Here is a 15,327-nt window from a genome sequence, read left to right on the forward strand (position 1 = left end):
AGTCCTGAGGTACAGAAAACATGACTAAGGGCTTTGCTATTGCTCTGCTTTTATGCTAATTAGCACAGAGATAAAGAATTTAGTAAACTATCATGTTCCAGACAGCTTCGTACAACAATTACTGATAAAGGCAGAACTTCAAATGTATTGACAGCAAATAGTTGAAAGCAGTGTCAGAGTGACACAGTGCAGCACGTTGTTAATCTGTGCTAAGGGTGCTAAGGGTTGGACTCCATGATCTTTGTGGGACCCTTCCAACTCAGCAGATTCTGTGATTCTGTTATTCTGTTTTGTCTCTAAAGACGATTTCCACATGTGGTGGTGAATTCACTGTCCCTGGAGGTTTTTAAGATGAGGCTGGATGTGACACTGAGTGCCATGATCTAGTAATCACAGTGGGGTTGGATCAAGGTTTGGACTTGATGATCTCAGAGGTCTCTTCCAACCCAGTAAATTCTATGATTCTATGTCTTTTTGTAGAGACATGCTAGACCAGTTCAGCAACAGAATGCTGTAATATAGAACAAACACAGCAAAACCCTACATCAAAAGAGTTTTGAGCTATTAATCTTAAGCCCTCAGAAGTCAAGAAATGCCCTGAGTATAGTTACCTGTATGGCCTGGTTCCCTTTGCTGTGGGTGTCCACACTATCAAAAAGCACTGTATCTACACTGTGACTGAAAGCACAAAAATACTTAGCCTTTTTTCACCTGGTTCCAGCCTCCTTTCAAATCCCACACACTCTTCCAAGAATGTGGAAGTGGCCCAGTGTGCCAAATATATTTATGCATTTTTCTGTGCACTGCGTGCAATGATCCACAATAAGTCACTTCAACAAATAAGCAAACTTTGACAGTGTCACCTTTCTCTTATTTTTCCATTAGCTTTGTAGATATTCTGAGAGTTGTCACAGTACTATATTAACAGTTACTCAGTGTTTAAAATCACAGTATATCATTGGCTTTGGGGATCCCTGTGAAAATAAATTTTAGTTTTTGCTGAATTTTATGGAGTATTTAATTGCATTCTTTCACACTGAACATCCTAATGTTAAAAAGCCTCCAGATCCATGCATAGCTTTATTACAAAACTTTGAAAAAATAATTAACCCCCATAGTGTTTTCTGTTCCCCGTTTCTGTTCCGAATTAACCCCCATACTCTTTCTGTTCTAAATTGATAGTCATACATGGGAAAACCCTTCCAGTTCTCTTCAGCAATCATCTCTCTTCTGATTTTTGTATCTGGTTTGGAATTAAGCGCAGGAGGGGCAAAATAGCCAAAGCTAACCCTATATGGCAAATGCCATCTTCATACAAACCCTCATTCACAGCCACCTCAACAGAACTGCAATACTATCCAATTTGCACTTTGCAGTGCCAAACTATAATGGAAGGCTACTTTGTAATGAACCTTGTGTCAATAGGAAGTGTCACCAAAACTATATACAAGGGAGTTTGCTTTCAGATAATAATACTGCTTGATTGTCGTCTGTGCAGAAGAAATCAGGAAGAGCTAGGCAGGATTCCTCACATCCCTGTGCTTTCCAAGTGCAGCTCATCTAGTATGGTGGTAGGACAGACCACAGAGCTGACAGGGAGCTCAGACGGTCACACAGTTCCTCTCCTCCTACCCAAAGCCAGGCTCAGTAATGCCTAAACCACAGATGCCTATCTTGAAATTTTATGTATGTGGTTTTTTGTTGTAGGTAGAGAGCTTCAGTTTCCACACCCATCTGCCTGCTATCTTTCATGAGAACTGATGCAGAACATAAGAAAAGCTTTGATTTGTTGTTGAGCAAAATGCTCACCATCTAAATGGTATATCCCAAGAAGCAGATAGAAAGAATCAACAGCAACATATGAGGAGCAAAGGGAGAAAAGATGTTCCTACTTCCATTATTTTTCCTCTTCCACCTTTTGGATTAGCACTACGTAGTATATCAGAATAAAGCCTTGTCCTTGCACTGCTCTGGTACCCCTAGGAGGTTCCTGTGACCACAGACATAGCATATGAATGCTTTCAAAGTTGCACTTCTGAAAAAAACAGCTCTTCTAGACAGAACATTACATTCTTTTTTAGACTGCTTCAGTATCTCTGCTTCCATCTGTCTCTTCACTTTACCATCAACATCAGCAGACCATTGCTAACAGAAGTGCAATTACCATATTTATTTTCAAAGATCAACATGTATCATAGCAAAACTCCACTACTCTCTGATTTTACTACTGAGAAACCAGGTCATTATCAGAATGTGCTGTTCTGGCCAAAACCAAATAAAGATTTAAAAACAAAACAAAATCAAACAAACAAACCCCAAAACAAACAACAAAAACAAAACAAAAACAAACAAAAAACCACAAACAAACACACAAACAAAAAAGAACCCCCACAGGGTTGGGGGAGAAAGAAAAAAACTCACCCAAAGAAAGTAAGGAACCTACCAAACCAAAAGCAATACCAAAACAAAAAATAATTACAATTTAAAAAGAAGAGAATAGAAGTGAGAGACTGGAAGGTAAAGCAACTACGTGCTTCAGGGTAGGAAAGAATTCACAGAAATGGTAGGCAAATAACACTTGTTATTTGCTTCTGGTACTATTATTAGAGAGAGGATACAAGCCTAAATGGACCTCAGCTCTGACCCAGAATGGTAATTCCTGTATCTTAACACAACCACTGGCAGATGGATGCTGGGGAGTATTCACTTGCACCTAAGGAATGAAATAACACAAAGTAAGATTACTTACTAAACCATGACTAGGGAGGTGATCACTATAATGGAGAATTTACAAGCACAAGAAGGAAAACAACATCAGCCCTAAAGAATATGTATGGCCTGCCACACTACCTGGGAACAGAGCATTAATTTTTCCACGTATGAGATCCCTTACAAAATCTTGACAAGAGGATAGCTGCTGAGTAAGGAAGTAACCAATGTGTGCAAGCATCAAGCTTTTATAGGGCAAGAGAGAAAAATAATTTGTACCTTTTGAGATACAAAAGCCATAGCTAACTAGTACCTTAAAAGTTCATCATGAAAATCTGTGGAATCATTAATTATACACTTTAGTTATGTGTTCTTGTTTCAGGGATATCAATGGGAATTTTGCTATAGGATGAAAATTTTAATATTCTGGCATTTACTGGGTGAAAGAAAAATGTTCATTTAATTTAATCATTCTCTATATGAAAAAAAATCATAAGCACAGCAGCCCATATTCACAGCTACACCAGAAAAAAAAAAAAAAACAACACACCGTACAGATCCTAAGAGTAAAAGTAACGTCTGGTTCAGCTACTAATAGACCAGTCTGAACCAAGCCAGAGGTGTATGCAAATTTTGACAGAGGCCATCAAGCACAAAATTTCAGCAGAAAGCAGTAACTGTCCCTCCCATACTCTCCAAAAATCAACGTGGAGACTGGCATGTGATCTGCTAAATCTCTCTCACAGTAGATTTTCTCTGTACATTAGGAAGTCCTCCTTTGCTTGAGTTCAAGATCAGAATGTGCTCTGAAGTAAGAATAATTTGCCACAACAGATTTCTCTTCTGTTGCTGTTATAAATTACATTAAATAAACTGATAGTTAAATATCATATTTATGGTATTTATGCCTGTGCAATTTTTTATCAACAAATTAGACAGACATGCCAATAGTGATGACAGCTGTAAATAGAAAAGGGAAATAGACTAAATGATTTCTTAAGGTTTCTTCTATCACTAATATAACCAGTTCTGTGAACTTCTTGAAACTCCTCCATTCTGTTCCCACTTGAATTGTATTTTTCATACTCTAGTCCTCTGATAATAAATGCATTCTAATATTAACTTAATTAGCTAAATTTGTTCCAAGTTGCATTCTATTTTCAGCATTCTGGAGTAAATGAACACGCATCTAGGTTTTGTGTGTGCAAGGAGTTTTCCACATAAACTTGACCAATTTGCTACATCAGTATTTACAATTATTCAGTGAGCAGGAGCCAGAGATTGTGGTTTCAGATGTATGCTCACAACCCTCAGGGCAATGGGATTACAGCAAAGAGCAGAACTTGATGCAGGACACTTGATGTGCTTTTGAACTTCTGAGTTTCTGTATGCAGTAACAGGGATGATGCCATAAAACTGTGATGGTTTTGATCTAGGCCTTCCTGGTAACCAGTTTGTAACCAAGGAAGTGGCCAAGTACCCAGTATTCCATACGATTTTTACGTAAACCAGAGTATAAATAAGTTGGAGATTAGAGACCTCGCTCTCTTCTCTTCCAACGAGGGTTGGGAACTGTAGGTCCTTGCGTTGGTCTCACTTATCTAAAGCTGAGGCCTGCAGCGACCGCTGGCCTGCCACGTGGGGGGTTCGGAGAGTGCTGTCTGTGTCTGCCAATCCTGCTTTTTCTAAGGGAAGTGGTGAGATCTGTTTTGTTAATTACTAGTATAGTTCTTGAATTTGATCAAGTATACCTGTTCGGTGTCCCTTTTTCCCCTTTCCCTATCCCTTCGGGGAGTGGATCCCCTTTTACTGTGTATATAGCATCTTAACTGTATATAACTTTAATTTACGTAAATATATATATATTTTATATAAACAGCTTGACTTTGGGTTCTTTAATTTTTTATAGTTTTTTTTTCTTTGCCCTAAGAGGAGAAAGGAGGGAGGAAGGGGGCTGCTGTCGTGACTTTCGGGCATTTGGCAGGAAGCCAAGTCCAAACCATCACAAAAACAAATGTTTGTTCTGAACATCACCTTAAAAGACTTTGTTAAAACAAGCTGGAGAGATGGGCAGAGAAGAACTGTCTGAAATTCAACCAAGGCTACTTCAAGGTCCTGCATCTGGGGAAGAATAACCCCATGCACGAGTATCGGCTGGGGGCTGATCTGCTGGAAAGCAGTTCTGCAGAGAAGGACCTGGGGGTCTGGCTGGGCAACAAGCTGTCCATGAGCCAGCAGTGTGGCCAAGAAGGCCAATGGGGTCCTGGTGTACATTGACAGCAGGTGAGGGAGTTGATCCTGTCCCTCTACTCAGCCCTGGTGAGGCCTCACCTGGAGTGCTGTGTCCAGTTCTGGGCTCCTCAGGACAAGAGACATGGAGCTCCTGGAGCAGGTCCAATGGAGGGTGACAAAGATGATTAAAGAACTGGAATATCCCTCTTACAAGGAAAGGCTGAGGGAGCTGGACCTGTTCATCTTCAAGAAGAAACAACTGAGAGGGGACATCACCTATGCCTGTAAGTATCTGAAGGAGGGTTGCCAAGGAGCCAGGCTCTTCTCAGTGGTACCAATAAATAAGACAAGAGGCAATGGGCAGAAAGTGATGCACAGGAAGTTCTGTCTGAATATGAGAACACAATCCTGGGTGCCATGTGCTCTAGGATGACCTTGCTTGAGCAGGAAGGTTGGACCAGATGACCCACTATGGTCCCTTCCAGCCTTATCCATTTTGGTATTCTGTGATATATTATGGCACCCAAAACCACACACAGGAGTTGAGGCAAGGCTGCACCAGTGCAGAGCAAGACAGTCACTTCCCTCAAACAGCTGGTGATGCTTTGCCTGATTCCCACCAGGACACTGTTGGCCCTCGTGGCTGCCAGGGTGTTGCTAAGGCATGTTCAGCTTGTCAGCCAGGACCCCCAGGTCCCTTTCTGTGGCACTGCTTTCCAGCATCTCATTCCTCATTCTGTACAAACATCCGGGGTTGCCCCATCCCAGGTGCAGAATCTGGCACTTGCCCTTGTTATACTTGGTGCAGTTGGTGATTGCCCAGCCCTCTAATTTGTCAAGATTTCTGCCTTCAATGGAATCAATAGCTCCTCCCAATTTAATGTCATCAACAAACTTGCTTAGAATACCTCCATTCCGACATCCAAGTCATTTATGAAGATGTTGAAGAGCACAGGGCCCAAGATGGAGCCCTGTGGAACTCCGCTAGTGACAGGTTGCCAGTCTGGTGTCCCCTCATTTACTGTAAGCGTTTGTGCCTGGCCCATGAGCCAGATGCTCACTCACTGCATGGCATGTTTATCCAGTTGTGTGCTGGACATTTTGTCCAGAAAGATACTGTGAGAAACAATATCAAAAGCTTTACTGAAATCCAAACAGGTTACATCAACTGTCTTCCCTTTTACTAATAGGTAGGTAACAATGTTGTAAAAGGAAATTAATTTTTTAAGAAGGACTTTCCCTCATGAGCCTGTGCTGACTGTGACCAATGTTTTTTAATAACTCTCAGAATAATCTTCTCCAAGATTTCACCAAAATAAACACCCTTCCTTCTTGCTTCATCTTCTCTATGTTCAAGCAGCACTAAAGTACCTTGAGCCCTGAATCACTTGGTTAGCTATGTCGGCAGCAATACAGTTTCTTCACACATAGATAACCAACTTAATGTAATGAATTAGATATTAAAGAGCTCTTGCTGGTCTTATATTCCCCATGAGGGAATTTTATTTAATGGAAATATCAAACAATCTTCATAGGATTTCTGAACTTTTTCCTGGAAAGTTGACTAAAAAATACATTAAAATACATTAAAGAAGTAGTAAAGATGATGATGCATATATTGGCAGAAGAGAGGAGCAACCAGTGGGAAAGTTCCTTTCCAAGACTTGTGGGTTCCATGCTGAAAATACTGGCTCTCTGCCTATGCATTCAATTTCTTCTCAGAACACCTGAACCAGCAACAGGCAGGAGAATATATTTATCACTCCTCAGTTGAACACAGATACTCTTTGCTTCTTTTTTTCCTTCCCCTGAAGCACAGAGACATTTAAAATGCAGAGAATCTCTCAGTAGTCCTCATTCAGCTGATTTGGTTACAGAAAGCCCAAGATGAAATGCAGGAGGTGGCAGACAAAGAGTAAGTACTCGGGTCTGGTTTACCACAGTAAAGGGAGGATGACTTAGCTGTGCATTATGCACCCTTCCTGCTGTTTCCTCTTTGACATCCTCCCAAAGAAATCATATTTACAAATAAAAGATTGAGACCTCTTCCCACTTCAAAGTTATCATTCAGCTGGGTCGAGGGAATCAGAAGATCCAGCAAGGGCATCTCCCTCATCACATAATTAAATGACAGCCTTCAGACAAAGCAGCATATTGGAAAGCAATATGCTCCAGTGCAGAATAAGCCTGCAGCCCCCCTCTGAGCCATTATAGATGGCAGGTAACAGCCAACACAGTTCTGCATTGACTTTAAGGGATCCACACAAGGTAGCTGAGGGATGCAGAAAGGATGCTTTAGACTCTGTTGCTTCCACACAACACACCTACCTGTGGCTTAGAAACAAATAGACTGAAGTTTACTGAGTACTGACCTTTTCTCCTGCTTTCCCATCCATGGAATTTTGATCAGTGTCTATAAATATAAGAAAAGTTTACCTCAAACAAATGCCTCTACAATTGCAAAAGCAATAATAATTTGTGTCAGCTTGAGCCAAAGTCAGCCATGCACACCATCTCTGGTACAGTGCTTTCTTACAAGATTAAGAGTACTTGGCATAGAGAACTGAGCAGACTACTGCAATGCCAGAGAAAAAAGATGGATGTACATCCTCTAACCTTCAGAAAATACCTTAGTGAAGTTCAGCACATCTGTCTCGAGCTTTATTTAAGCAGCTTTATATTATTTGTATTATTTTCTGTCAAATCATCAGCTTCTTTAAATGGATCTCACTTGCTACTCCTTTTCCTTAAAGCATTTTACAACTAAGCTAGTAAGTTCATTCCTGCTACAAGCTTGTTCCATAAAATACATAACGCATAAATGCCAAAAAGACATTAAGATAAATAACAGTGGTCAAAACTATATTCTGGGGACTGGTACACTTGCTAAATTGGCATGCCTTTTTCCATTCCAATGATGTGTCTTTCAGGTTTCTAGTTTTATTTAATCACCCAAGCTAAAGCTGTACATATCAGTTGCCTATTAAGGACTGACAATTTCACTTTATCTTAATGACAAAATTTTGTTGGAAGTGTTCTGTTATTTCTGAGAACAGGACTAGAGAATACATTTCTTTGCTGAAGTTAAAAAAATGTTAGCAATGTATCCATGAGGAACGTTGAAGACCCCCTTAAAGCAGGTAGAAAATTAGCATGTTGTGGGAAGAAGGGCGTCAGAAGAGAGGGCAGATCACAAAACAACTGTGACTGACTGTGTCAGTCTGTTTTCCAGTCCTGATGACTCACAGTGGTGAGGTAAAAATTTCTCACATCCTCATATCTGCTGCTGAAGAGCTTAACAAAGCTGTAGGCACAGCGATTAGACTGGTAATCCAGCAGGGAAAGTAACCTTCCCCACTTCAGTCAGTCTCAATAGGTTCTTCTTCCACTCTGGTAGACAGGCAATGTTCTCTTCACATAGAAGATGGACAACAAAAACTACAGGAAATAAATATATCTGATAAAATTAAAGCTTTTCTTGGTACACACCAGTGCCTCCATGATACTTTTTCTACTTTTTATTAATTATAACTGCAAATTCAGAAAAAGCAAAAGGTAGGTGTTGATTTGGAACAGGTCAGTGCTTATAACATATATATGAATGTTTGACTGAAAGGGCAGAAATAGCATCATGTAATTCCCTGTGTCTCTTCAGATCTGTTTATTTCTGAAAAATCCTGTGTAAGAAAATATCATGTCATTGTAATTAAAACCTATGTAAAAATATATATATAAAAAAGAAAAGAATCAAAGTCCGGTGAAAACTAATCCTGGAAGCTATTGGCATTTGAAGTTTGATTACGAAACTTTAATTAAACTCTTGTTGGGTTTCATTAAATAGCTATAATTGTAAATTTTGGAAGTCTGGTTTTTGTTATATTTGAAGATACATATACAAACTCACCTATTGTGGTAACTGAATCTGTAAAACCTGATTTTTCTTTATACCAATAAGCATACACATTTCCTTCATAAGTCCACTTAAACACTTCAGTAGCAATACAAACAAATCCTTTATCCCAGGTCTGCCCTTGAAATCCACACGCTTTGCAACACAGTGGTCTTTCAATTCATTGTCATTTCCTTGTCTTACTGAATTACTGTACCCTGTATAAGACTGTTGCACTATATCTTCTATGTAAGGTATCCACACCATGATACACAGCTTTTTAATGGTGTCCTACAAGAAGATTTGGATTCGTGGATTTCTGTCTGCTTCCTAACTACTTGCTAAACACTGCTTACAAATATGGCTTTGTTTCCATGGCACAGAAATTCCTTACTAGATCACATCATTCAGATAAAGGATTAATTGTAATTTACTCACAGTTAATTTAGAGTTTATATGTTTTCATTCCTTTTGTTGCATCTGAATTGAAAAATATGTTTTGGTGCTATTTAACAACCAATTTATTGTGTACAGAGCTGGTGAAGGGTCTAAAGCAAAAATCGTACGAGGAGCAGCCGAGGGTGCTGGGGTTGTTTGGCCTGAAGAAAAGAAGGCTCATGGAAGACCTTATTGCTGTCTACAGCTACCTGAAAGGAGGTTGTATCCAGGTGGGTGTCAGCCTCTTCTCCCAGATAAAAAGCAACAGGACGAGAGGAAATAGCCTCAAGTTGTGCCAGAGGAGACTTAGATTAAATATTAGGAAAAATTTCTTCACCAGAAGTGTTGCCAGTCATTGCAATGGGCTGCCCAGGGAAGTATTTGAGTCACCATACTTGGAGATTTTTAAAATACCTGTAGATGTGGCACTTGGTGACGTGGTTTAGTGGTGGACTAGGTTAATGGTTAGATTCCATGTTCTATATGATTCTATGAATCATAAAAGAGGGATAATTGTTACTTGTTTTCAGCATAAGCAAAGCAGTTCAGAGCACTACTAACTAAATTGCCAGTAAACAGTTCCCTTTCTCCTCAACAAGCATTTGATATAGTCAGAAAATGACACAGATTATAGTTCATTTATGTTAATAGGAAACACGAAGAAAACTGTCAAAAGCTCCATTAAGTAGTGATTGTTCCCTTCTCTTTCCTTTCCCATCATCTCTACAAAATAACGTAATCCAGTTGCTTTAAAATCTGTCAGTTGTTATGTATTCTATGTCCAAAAGAAAACAGAATACACACTGAATAAAGACAACTGTGTTTCTCATAATCTACCTTTCATTATAGTTCTTTCACACTTGTTTTGAGAGTATATGTTGAATTCTCTAATAACAAACAGCAAATCTTTGATTTTTTTTTTCAGACATGTAAAATCAGTTAGTGAAACTGTACTTAGTAGGAGCTTGTAATAACTTTTTTTCTTGTCTACTTGCATTTCAGCAAAGAGCCATTGATATAAAAATGTAGATATGCAGTGTTTAACTAAGATGTGGGAGGCAATTTGTGAGTAGCCTGATAAAAACAACAACAAAATCCTTTTCATTTCTTTTTCAAGGTTGCGCAATGCTGTGTTGGATGTACACACATAAAAATTAGCCTTCTTTTCAGGGAAATTTCTTAGAATTTCACCGAAGTTTGAAGAGCAGTGACTGCCTACCTGCTCACAACCTACACCTTACTCTTCACACATGCATATTATCTGGGCACACCTTCAGGATCACTCTCTCTGAACAGAGTTTTAGGGGAAAATATTGTTCAGGGTAGCATAGGATAACTTGCACTTACTTGGAAAATAGCCAGCTTGGGCTGAACCTCTTCTCACTCTGTGGAGGAATCTAAGAAGGAAAACCTGGATGAGACAAAGAGCTTTTGTGGTTTTTTTTCTTATGTGAGGACCACGTGTTTCTACAAAGAAATCTGTTTCTGAAATCTGGGAAGCTTCCCATACATTGTAAATATAGCTGCATGTTTCTAATGGATGCTGCATAGGAGATTGTGCAATGAAGTCAATTGAAATACATACAGATTACAGATACAGAAATGACTTTGCAGTTAATGTCAGCCTGATTGCCAGGGTCTTGTAATAAGGTAGACCGTTCATATATCTGACAGCAGTAGCACAACTGACTCATTAGTCACAACAGGATTCCTTCTTATTTGTTCTCCTCCCTCAGGTCTGGAGCATGTACAAAGGACACCAGATCTTCTACCAAAATCAGATGCCATTTTCAAATACTTTGTAACTGAACGCACAGATAATGCACAGTCAGATTCTCTCTCATTCCACAATGTGGATCAAAAATAAATAAAAAGAGGCAAGAAAACATAATTCTGTAAAAATAAAGTTCTTTGTAATTCAGTTTCTCTGTAATGTTCCTACCAAATGTAAGGCACCCTGTACAACCCTTAAATAAATTTAAATTTGTTTATAATACAGAGAAATAGCAGAGATCCATCTCGCATCTCCCTGACTGAAGAATTTTACACTCTAGGCACTGAAGACTTTCTAGACTTTCAAAACATTACGTCTCTTCCTCAGGCACAAAAAAAAGATGAGAATAATAGTAACAGTACAGTATAATCCAGCTTGCTGAAGTCAGAGACTTCAGAGGGTCCATAGCAAAATTAAAAGTAGGACTTCCTTGTTTCAAAGACATTTGGAGGAAAATATCTCTTTTTAAAGATGAGTGCATCAGCAATTATTTCTTAGAACAGCATTAATATTATGATTGCTTGTGTAAGCTCCCTTGCAGTGCAGTGAAGTGAAACGAGTGCTTGTTGGTACAAGGACACTTCTACTGAGCCCAAAGAGAGAGTGTGACAGACAAATCCATCACGTTTAGCCTGCAGATCAAAGTGCGCAAAGCAAAGCATGATGGAAAACTACCACACATGCAAAAAAAGCAACAAATTAAACCATAATGGATATGCATGAGTGGATGAAATGAGGAAAATACAGCCTTAAAGATGATCCTTACTGCTTTCAGGAAGGAGTCAATACACAACAATCAGAGTAGCATTTTCAAATTGTGAAGTGATGTGGGGCATCCAGCTGGAGATACGGAAGCCAAATTTTCAAAATGCTGAAGATGGACAAATCAAAGGCAAGCATAGAAAGACAAAAACCAAACGAATCTATCTATTATTGAGACCACAAAACCTAAACAATTCTGAGCTATTTCCAGTTGAGTCCTTACTTGCCAACAGCTGAATTTTTGAAGTCCCATGCAGCATTAAGATGTATATTAAATTCAGGTAAACAATCAGAAGCAGTCACTTTATTTTAACATGACAGCTCCTAAAAAAAGGGTAATACAAATCTTACTCTTGCAGAAAAGCACTGGAATGTACTAGTTATTATGATGATATTTATTCAGCAAAATTATTTATACAAACAAAAGTATGCTAGGGAAATAACAAGCAATGAGTTAGTACAGAAAAAATCCTAATTATTTAAGAGTTTTTCTTATTCCTAGTGTAGTCCTCTGTTATCTAGACTTAAATTTGAACAATACCAAAAAAAGTGGCCTGATATAGGTATATATTCATATATATATTCATAACATATCACAGAAATTTCTCTAGTGTAATTCCAATAATCCCATTGACCACAATGAGATCAATTCTGTGATAAAACAGGAAATGAAGTGAATAGGATTGGTCCTTAAGCACACACAAACAAAATCTAAGAAAATAGAATAAGATAAAATAGAACAAAATGGGTATTAATATATGTTACTACACTGCTTATAATAATAAATTATAAGAATGCCAAATAATTGATATTACTAACTGTGCACAAATGCAGTAAGTCTCTCCTCTCATTAAGAAAAAAACAAAGGACAAAGTAATTCCAGTTTGCCTGCAGTGAGGGAGCCAAGGGAAAATATTTTTCTAGTCTTATTTAAGCTTTATATTTCTTTAGTTTTCTCTTGTTTGGCAAATTACCTATCAGCTTTACTGACAACTTGTTAGGGATCATATAGCTTTACTGTAGCCTATGAGATGCATGAAAAAGGCAAATGTGAAAAAGATATTGAGATCTTGACATAATGTAGGCCAGCTGAATCCACAGACTAGAGAAACAGAAGGGCTCTCAACTTACAGGCATTATACCGATAGCTAGACACAGTCACACCTCTGAAACTGATTTGTCAGTCTGCAGCAGACCTGTAATGTTCATAAAACACTTACAGATAAGGGTGCGTGCAGAAAGCCCAATTAGGAACTTCCTGCCAGCACTCTGGTTATTACCCAGATGGCATCTTCAAATAAAAAATTTGTATTCAATTACACACAACAGTTTCACAAGAAAAGCAGTGACCCTGGCATTTTCAGATTTTAGATCTGCTACACCAGAGCATCCAAAGCATTTCCTCATTAGCAGAAAATACTAAACTTCAAAGAAGAGAAAAGTCATGCTTTAAATGTAAATGTCATGATGACCTGGCAAAGTTGAAGAAGTCTTTGTTTTTTCTAATTAGTTTATAAGGGAAATGGGCTGCCCAGGAAGGTGGTGGAGTCACCATCCATGGAGGTGTTTAAGGGAAGACTGTACATGGCACTTGGTACCATGGTCTAGTTGACATAATGGTGTTCAATCATAGGCTGAACTCAACCTAATTGATTCTGTCTTTTTTAGGTCTTTTTCAGCCTAATTGATTCTGTGATTCTGTATTGCTCAGCACATACACCCAGAATTCCCATGTTCTGAGATTTTCTGTATTGTTCTGTCTAGGTTGAATTCTTTGCTGTTTCCTGCAGCTTGGGAACACCTGTAGTGCACTGGATTTGAAAAACTAAGTGACCAACCCACCACTGAAAGTCACTTCACCAGACAAATATCTCCCAGTGTGTACATCCTTCCCTTCTTGTAAAGGTGAGACAACAAGCCAGTAGAAAGGATTATCAGCCCCAAATTATCCACAAAGTGGATAATTTTTTATTTTTATAAATTATTAATTAAAATTATTTATTCTTACATTTACCACAAAGAAAGAAAATTTTAGATGGTTATTTTCAACATACAGCCTCTACCAAAAAAACTTACATTATTCATTGTCTTGTCCTTGGGATTGTGTCACAGTACAGTCAACTACTGTGAACCTTCATATTCACAAAATTTGAGACTAGATGAATCAGTGCTGCAACAGACTCTCCCTGATACTAAATTTTCATTTTCAGTGCAGAATGTACTTTTATTTTCAAGAAAACATGTGGTCACAATCTAAGATAACAGCATTAGGATTAATCAGGATTTCTTTAGATTGCAAATGATTCAACTGGAATACCTCACAGGCACATTAGATGGAAAGGAGTTCCCCAATATCAGCAGACCACATGAGGATTATACAGCGTAATTCCTGTGATGTGACTCCTGCTTTGACAAAGAACATGTTTGACTCCTTCCTGTTGTTGATTGCGTACTTGATTGTTGATTGCATTGATTGAGACACTACTGTCATGATCATATCTTTATGGGGTCTCTAGATCTAGAGAATCTGGAGAACTGGCAACAGCTCTGTGAAAATTCTGAAGTGAATCTACAATTGAATCTATTAGCTACAGTATTCTGCTCCACACTTGGTCCCAGATCCTCTCTGTTCTTTAGCAGGTGAAAAGAAGACAAAATGCACATGTATGCACACCCGTGCTGATCCATCTGAATTTATGTACAAATAAAGGAAAAACTGCAAAGAGTTTCTTGAATACTTTTCAGCTGCTGCCTTCTGCAGGCTTCTGAGCTTGCTGCACTGACACTGAGCAACAGTGCAGGGTCACTTTCATGTAGTACTTTTGCCAGCATGGAACAAAATAAGCTGCTCATTTGTTAGAATACTTTTGTATTTCAGTCAGTTGAAAACCTTACCATGCAAAATTTCTGGAATACAGTTAAGTCCTGATGGATGGAGGGACATTATGTCCTCTTGGATGACAATGAGTTCCCACTGCTATTTCTCAGAAGCATTTTGCCTCTCTTAAGGCTATTTTCAGAAAGATTTGTTTGTTCTCACAGGACATTTCTGTCAGAATGGTTAAAATATGCTTAAATTACCATGCATAAATTTCATCATAAAGCTTTCTAAAAGCACAGGTTGAAGCCCTGCTTGCTGTTGGTGACTGCAAGTTTCTATCTGGCTGGAAAAATCAGCTGCTTCAATCCAGCAACATTTCCATGATAACACTGTGCTAAAAAAACTCATTTTAACACCTCAAAAAAATTAAAAGTCCATTTCTCGTGGTTTTCATTGTATTTCCTACTATGCAGTTTACTGATCTCTAAGTAAAGGATTTCTTAGAAGCTAATTACCAGGTTGACTAAAGTCCCAAGTTAAAGCCTCAAGACTTCTCCTTTGACTACTGTAACTAATAAACTACAAATTGGAGGCAATATTATTTTGAGACTTGAAGTTTAGCTAGCGGTCTTTGGTTCAAGCTGCACTGGAAGCCATAGGTCAAATTTGCTTGAGTGTAGGAAAGCCTCCTCTACAGCACTG

General features: G+C 38.6%; 1 long non-coding RNA gene across 1 annotated transcript in view; it reads left to right on the forward strand.

Annotated features, from left to right (window-relative positions):
• The window catches only part of LOC126646869 (uncharacterized), a 32,068-nt gene extending 18,174 nt beyond the window's left edge, over positions 1-13,894 (forward strand). Inside the window, exons 3-4 of the long non-coding RNA XR_007630415.1 lie at positions 9,365-9,498; positions 13,569-13,894. This is a non-coding gene — a long non-coding RNA (uncharacterized LOC126646869). The remainder of the gene's footprint in view (positions 1-9,364; positions 9,499-13,568) is intronic.
• The last annotated feature ends 1,433 nt before the right edge of the window (positions 13,895-15,327 follow it).

The sequence above is a fragment of the Myiozetetes cayanensis genome, unplaced genomic scaffold, assembly GCF_022539395.1.
Source record: "Myiozetetes cayanensis isolate MyiCay16 unplaced genomic scaffold, myiCay2020 scf4, whole genome shotgun sequence".
In the NCBI taxonomy this organism is placed as follows: Eukaryota; Metazoa; Chordata; class Aves; order Passeriformes; family Tyrannidae; genus Myiozetetes; species Myiozetetes cayanensis.